Consider the following 7685-nt stretch of genomic DNA (forward strand, 5'->3'; position numbering starts at 1 on the left):
ATTTTTTTCACCTCTCGCAAGCTATTTATCGGAAGGTACAAACAGAGGGGTTGCAATCAAGATATCAGAGCAATGTTGAGTTTGCCATAAACATTCGAATGATACCACCCCTGGCTTTTGTGCCAGCAGATAATGTTGTACAAGCATTTGAACACTTACAAGAGATTATGTGCGAAGAAGCAGATGGAGGAATTAACTACTTTGAAGATACTTTTATTGGCAGGATACGCCAACGTAACAGAGGAAACCCACTATTTCCTATTTGTATGTGGAGTATGCTTGATCGCATATGCGATGACTTGCCACAAACAACCAATTCCTTGGAAGGATGGCACAACCACTAACAGGCTGATATAACCTCAAGTCATCCCAATATCTGGCGTTTTCTTCAGGTACTGAAGACTGAAAAAACTCTTAACGATGCAATCATCAACCAAATACTGGCAGGACAAGAACCTCCCTCAAAAAGAAAAAAACACCAAGATACAACCAAAAGGATAGCAAATATTGTGGAAGATCATGAAAATCGAGAAGTATTAGATTTTTTGAGAGAAATAGCTCACAATTTAAAATTTTAGTTTGTGTTTTTATTTAGATCTATTGCCTTTTTTATCAATAACATACGTGTGTATCAACAAATAAAAAAAATAAATCATGTTCTTTTTATTTCTGTCTTTTTATACCTTGTTAATGTAGGGGTTTCATAGAAAGGGTGAATAACACCCACCATTTGGCTTACCAAGGAGTGGAAAATGATAGTGTAACTACTCCACTTCATTTGGTATATAATACTTAACAAATAGCCAATAGTCAATTAGTGTTAGAAGGAACCCAGTCATAAATCTCTTCCAACTGAATGAAAATTTAATTTATAATACTTTCCAGATTTCTAATCTTCAATTTTATACATAATTTGCATACTGTCAGTAAAACGAATAATGCTATACAAAATAGTAAGAAAGGAAAAGGAAGAGAGAAAGTGTGACGTTGAGAGAGGCTTTTGCCAATAATTACGGAGAAGCTATTGAAAAATAAAAAAAATTATACCATATGTATTCTAAATCTAAAGCACAGAGAGAGAGAGAGAGAGAGAGAGAGAGAGAGAGAGAGAGAGAGAGAGAGAGAGAGAGAGAGAGAGAGAGAGAGAGAGAGAGAGAGACTTTTTCGCCAATTAAGACTGTCAGTAAAACACTTTAACAAATATCGCTCTATGATCTTCCTAAGCAGCCTAACAGTAAAAATCTCTTATTATATCTTGTTAATATTTACCATAAAAAAAAAAAATAATTAAAGGAAGTGCATACTAAATCCTTACAACAGCAAAACAAATAATCGGGCAAATGACCTAATTGGGCAATTGTCCTAATCGGGCATTTGTCCATCGGGCACTGTTCATTCGGGCAGATGTCTGTCGGGAAGATGTCCATCGGACACTTGTCAGTCGGGCACTTGTCCTAGAACCCTTTTTGCCTTTCTGTCTTTGACAAGAAAGGGCATAGACACCGTTGTCTTCGCTGCAGTTTTTGTCGTCGTTGTGGTCTTAGTTGGACGGGACTGCTGTGGTGCTGGAGGTTTATAGGGCTTAGATGTTAAAGCCCTATGGAGGAGGGAGTCTTGATGAGACTTCCTCCACCTCTCAGCAGCATGTTCCACATCCTTAGGCTCGAACAGAAGAGACCCCTCTATGGAGGAATGTCTGAGCCTATTGATCTCCACGCTAGGGACCTTCTGGTGGAATCTCTCAGCTACTGCATCCCGACGTTTCAAGATGGTATTTGCCCACAAGTTTGAGACTTGGTGGGCAAGAAACTTGATCGTGCGAGTACCTGAGAGAAGGAAGGTTTCCATAGCTTTCCTGGTACGCTCCTTGGAGAAATCCTCAGATCATATCAGGATACCTAAGGTCCTCGACCAGATATCAAGCCAAGAAGTAGCTTTCATAGCATACTTCATGACCTTCTCCTGGTTGAGGATCTCGGCTGCCAAGAACGAGACCTGCCGGTTGGAGTCTCTCTCAAGATGGACTCCCCTGGTTAGCTCTTCCAGCAAGTGGAAGAGGAAGAGCTGAACTAGGCTCCTCCAGGATCTCGAAGTACCTCCTCTGCTGTACGCGAGGAGGTGGGAGGAGCTTGTTCATGGTACCGGAACGGTTGAAGGAGGACATCTCGGAGAGCTGCTGAGCGATCTTATCCCTGGTACTCTTTACACCTTGAGACCAGGGCAGGGCTGCACTGGTCTTAGAGGGTTTTCGAGTACCAAAGACGTAGTCTAGGTCTGTGCCTTTGTCCTCTCGAGGGGGGGATCTCTGGGTCGGAAAACCAGTTGAGAACCCTCAGAGTCAGAACCTGCCAGAATGCATGATCTGACTCCTGCTGGTCTCCTCCTGTTGTAGGACTTGCAGCGAAGTCTCCCTCTACCCGCAAAGGCTCTTCTTGGGGAGAGTCGCGGACATTCCCTGAGTGGCAGGCTGGCTCCATCCTAGCCCTAGTGGAGGACTTTGGCATGGTTTTGAAGTCTTTAGATTCCTTCTGGGGAAGAAGGTAAGACTCCAATATCGATGAGTGTGGCATGTCCCTTCTATTCTCAGACTGTGAGGAACTCTCGACATGAAGAGAGATTTCCTCCATTGGTGCAATGGGGGAAAGACTCTCTTGGCGTGGTTCCCTAGGTGACGGGAGATCTTCGTCCGAAAGGGACGGAGAGTTAGTCGGAGAAATAAGAGGAACTTGCCTCGATGGTCTGAGTGGAGTCAGTTTCACCCTCAGGGAAGTGACCACGTCCGGAACTCCTCTTTTCCTCTTCAAAGGGGCATAGGAAGCCATGGTTCCATGTCCTAGATCAGACAGTACAGACTTGAAAGCCTGGGTTACAGCTCTGATCAAGGCATTGAACCAGGGCTGCTGGCTGACAGACGTCCTGTCAGACATACCCCCTGAAGGGAAAGGGACCGAAGATTCCCTGGGAGGAGTTACTGGAATGGGTGGGTTCACCTTAGGATGTAGCTTAGGGATTCTGCACACCTCTGCATGTTTCTCTTCTCCCACAATGCACGGTGGTATGCGCTGCAGAATGACATTCCTTTAGGTGCGCATGCTCGCGCCAGGAAAAATAATGGCGTCCGCGCGAGGGAAAATAATGGCGCTCGCGAAGGAATATATTGGCGCTCACGCGAAGGAGAATATTGGTGCTCACGCGAGGGAGACTGTTGGCGCGCGCAGGAGAACCACGATGAGCGCGCGGGAATGTGTTGGCACGCGTCCGTAGAAGAAATAGCGCGCGCAGGAGAATGTTTGCGCGCAGCAGAATCATGATGAGCGTGCGCGTACCTCTGTGTGAGCGCAAAATTGGTGAGTGCTGGCGTGCAAGTAAATGTTGGCGCACAGGTGAGGGCAACCATGTTGTTGCCTCACCTACGAACTTACATGCAGGAGAGTGATGGAGTGCAGGTTTTGGCTGGCACGTTGGTTGGCGCACAGGAGTGCGCGGATGCGCAGGTGGTGCGGGGTGCATATGTTGGCGCGAGGGAGAGCGCTGTTGCGTAGGAGAACGTTGGCACGCTGGTAACTGGTGCGTAGGTGAGCGCTGGCACGTAGGAGATTGTGGGCGCAGGGCGCATAGGTGCAGGAGATCGTTGGCGGGTGTGCGCGTGTGGACGCGCATGGTGCTCAGATCATTGAGGATCTTGTTGGCGTGTAGGCGCATGTTGGCGCGCAAGCGCGTGAGGTTGCTGCCCTTTGTAGAGGCGAGCAAGATGGGTGGTGCGCCGAAGCGTTGGTGACTGACGAGCTGATGGTGAGCGCTGGTCAGGGCACGTGGTGCGCAGGGCGAGAGTGATGGCGGGCAATAGCTCACTTTGGTGGAGCCTTATCAGGCCCATACAGGAATGGCGATGGAAGGTCGGCAGGTCTGTTGGATGGATGGTCCACGTGCCCTTTGAAAGGACGACTATCCACCGAAGGAGATCACGAGCGACCTGTAGAGAGGTCCAGGACCGAAGTCACAAGACTGGTTGCAGGTGCAGTGATGGATGATCGGTCTAGAGGTTCCTCTGCGGGGGACTGCATTGAAGACGTTGAACCAAAGAGGCGTCTCCTCACTGCAGGTGAAGGAAGGCCTCTATGGCGAAGAGGAAGGCGAGCCTTCCGACAGATGCGCCCTCTGGGGGCCGTTGGATCAGCAAGCTGACCGTCAGTAGTCCTCCGAAGAGGAGTCTCTGTAAGTCAACTCCCCCGAGGGAGAGAAACACTAGCAGGAGAGACTGATAATGAACTTAGTTACCCCCTCGGAGGATGGTCAGGAACGGGGGAAACTAAGTCGGCAGCTACCGTAGAGTCTTGAGTGGCAGAGGAGATGGGTGATGTCGCATGCGACACCTCTGACACAACAACGTCAACAAGTGTCAGGGGATCTACCTCTGACGGTGACGACGACTGCTTGACAGAAGCACCCATGTGGATGAAATCAAGCAATGCCTCCTTGGAGGGCAAACCCGTAAGCCCCAAGGAGGACCAAATCTGAAACACGGAAGTTAGTGACAAGGCCTCCCCTGGGGGGAGAGGTGGTGCTGCTTTGCTAGGGGAAGCAACCTCATCTCTCGAGACCCAGAATTAGTCAGAAATAAATCGGTCTACGCTACTACTCGGCGGTCTCTTTCGAGAGACCGAGTAGGAGCTTCGGAGGAGGTTTGGGCAACGGAAGAAGAGGCCTTGGGTTTTTCTCCCTTTGAAGCAACCTTTGAAGGAGAAATATCCCACTTGGACTTCTTCTTCGGCCGTCGCGAAAACCTGTCCCACTGAGAGGAAGACCACTCCCTACACTCACTAGACTTGTTGATACTATCACACCGTTGACCTCTGCAAGAAGGACAAAGGGCGTGAGGATCGGTCTCGACCGCCGACATGAATGTTCCACAGGGGCGGTCGGGAAGTCCAGAGCAGGTACGCATGGTCGCAGAAATCTACTTCACACACAGTCTAAGAGAAAAGGAAAAGCAAAAGGCATTAATATTAATGGCTGCCAATTGTCGGCGAGGATGAAGAACAGCAACGTCCGTTCACCATCCGAGCCAAATGCAAAGTGAACTCAATCACAGGTGTGTGAGGGGGGAGGGGTAGCAAGCTACCCTCCCTACCCCCCGCTAACTAGCGTTGTGGGTAGTTAACCCTCGTTAAAAATTAAAGGTTCGTCATTTTAGCTATGCCGAAAGTAACACCCCTATTAAATAGCATGGTTTGTATTCCAGTTACGGAACAAACGCGCTTTAAGCACAAGGGAAAAACTAGCGACCGCGAGAGAAGCTGGCAAGTTGACCTCACGTGTCGACGACCAGGAGTAGATTGGGGTTTCTCAACTTGGGAAGGTCGCCTGTGGCATTTTCTCAGAGCATGCTTGGAAAACAAGCGAGGTTAGGGTTATGCGTGTGGAAGGAGTTGGGGTGTATAGGCCTGTTAGGGGGGAAAATTACTGGTCGGGGGGCTAAGCTCAGGAGTTTCTTCGATAACATTGGTCTGATGTAAGATCGTGTTGGAACAATTAGGATTTTTAAGTGGGAAAACTACAAGGATACATTCTGACCTACCTGTCTCATGTGGAAGCAGTTTAGCTCCCTGCAACCCAATTCTTAACCTAAGATATTTACAGTAGCCATATTTTCTATTTTCACAAATTGAGTAACATACTGTAACACAACCTAACCCAATCACACCTACCTAACCTTACCTAGGGCTTTTGGTCCTCCTGACTTACATGGAAATGAGGGGCCTTCTCCTTCCTGCAAACCTGTTCTCTATCATCTACAACATCGTATCACTTCTGAATCTTTTATAAATCAACTAATAAAACATAGGCCAAGACTATTACCCTCATCTAGGCTAAGTGAAAGACAGAAGTTGCAGATGGTGATTACCATTTCAGTGTTAATAAATGTTCCGACATTTTGCATATGGAACTCAAAAATATTTACTGACATTTACTGATCTAGGAAAAGTTGGCAGATCACACTATAGAACTAAAAATCACTTTTTAAAGCTGGTTTCCACGAAAAACTAACAGCAAGTGATTTTAAATCAATGACCATATTTGAAGATTCAAACAGACTGAACAGAGAACCTACTGAATGTCCACACTAAACAAATCATCAATGTCAACAGTAGCTGGTTTTCTTGAACATCAGCTAAATTCCTAAATGGTAGTTGACTGGATAAAATTTCAACAAAGGATCAAGTTACAGCATTAGCTCTTTTCCCTACTTAAAAATGAAAGCAAAAAATAAATTCGGGTATTTTTAGCAATGGTGCATCACTACAAAAAGAATCCAATTAGGTGCTTTTACTCATTGGGCATTTTAAAAAATCCATGTGACTAACAATATACATTGACAACTATTTTGGTAATCTATACCTTCCAATACATTTGAGTAGTTTTTTCTATTGCGTAATCATATTGTGAATAAATAAAGGTAAATAAATTCATATTTTCTCCTGTATACTGTAAAAAGTAATGTTACCAACCCTTTTAAACCAGGAGAAACTGTAGAAATGCAATAAGATTTTAAGCATAAAAAACCAAAGACTGTACATCATATGGATGAGAGACATCAAATAGAAATTTACACGAGTACAGTAGTCCTAAAGGAGGCAGTAGGGTAGGCTGGTCGCAAGGGAAAATTAGATTTAGTTTCTGAAACTCAGAATAAGTCATGCTATATCTTTCCATTCAGTAAATATACTGCATGTCAACACCTATAATGCAGTCAAAAGAATGGTATTATTATACTGTACTACAGGGTAATGTAACCTAGGGAAAAAACTACTTTTTTCTATAGAAAATGACACTCGTTCCTGTCAGAAATTAATAGTTTGATATATATATATATATATATATATATATATATATATATATATATATATATATATATATATATATATACACACACCAATAATGGGGTTTTCGGTGGGGAAACATACAGCGGAAATGGAATTTAATGGTAAAACAAGCCTTTTCTTCTCAATACATTACAAAAGAATATTCAGATAGAATTCCAAACATTTACAGGTGGGTTAGACTACTCAAGTGCTGGGGGTCATGTACAGTAAGGCACGTCAACTAGCATTGCCTTGTCTTCCTTCACTAACTATGAGTAAAATCTAAGTTTCTTAATCTACGTTTCTGTACAAATGGTTAAGGAACCAGTAGTGGGACAGTATGCTTTCATTCTGCAGTATGAATATATATCGTAAGGTTAAGAAAGCTAGATATATCAACCTTTAAGGACAAAGCACCTTTGTTGACAAAAGTATGTTTTTGTGGATATAGCCAATAAGGTTTTATAGTTATCAATCCACAGGTCTATACGTAAATATGTACAATCTTCACACAATTAATTCTAAACCTGTAAGCGAGGCAACACTAACGATAAACAACAACAAACCTGCGAGGATCTCTTTGCCCTCGTCATGGCTGAAGGTTCTCAATAGCTTCGTCCCTTTTTACCCTCACATTGATATTATATCGATTTATAACCAGTGGAGATACACTGGAACCCCTGTGCTTTTATTGATACTCACGCTCCACCTGAATGTTTCTGTGTCTGTCAGAAGCGGGCCGAAAAATTGTGACCCCTTTTGAGCTTTCAACCACCCAAAGATGTCGGATCTTCCTAAGCAGACGACGAAATTTTGACAGGA

The 7685-nt window shown here is 44.7% G+C and overlaps 1 protein-coding gene across 2 annotated transcripts in view; it reads right to left on the bottom strand.

Moving 5' to 3' along the window:
- LOC137634264 (actin-binding protein IPP) overlaps positions 1–7673 on the bottom strand; it is a 107794-nt gene extending 100121 nt beyond the window's left edge. The window contains exon 1 of one of the 2 annotated variants that reach the window (XM_068366548.1): positions 7566–7673. The gene's annotated coding sequence lies outside the window, so the exon portion shown is untranslated. Of the gene's footprint in view, positions 1–7429 lie in introns of both variants that reach the window. The other variant, XM_068366549.1, reaches the window with a different exon arrangement.
- Positions 7674–7685: the final 12 nt, after the last annotated feature.

The sequence above is a fragment of the Palaemon carinicauda genome, chromosome 44, assembly GCF_036898095.1.
Source record: "Palaemon carinicauda isolate YSFRI2023 chromosome 44, ASM3689809v2, whole genome shotgun sequence".
NCBI classification, from domain to species: Eukaryota; Metazoa; Arthropoda; class Malacostraca; order Decapoda; family Palaemonidae; genus Palaemon; species Palaemon carinicauda.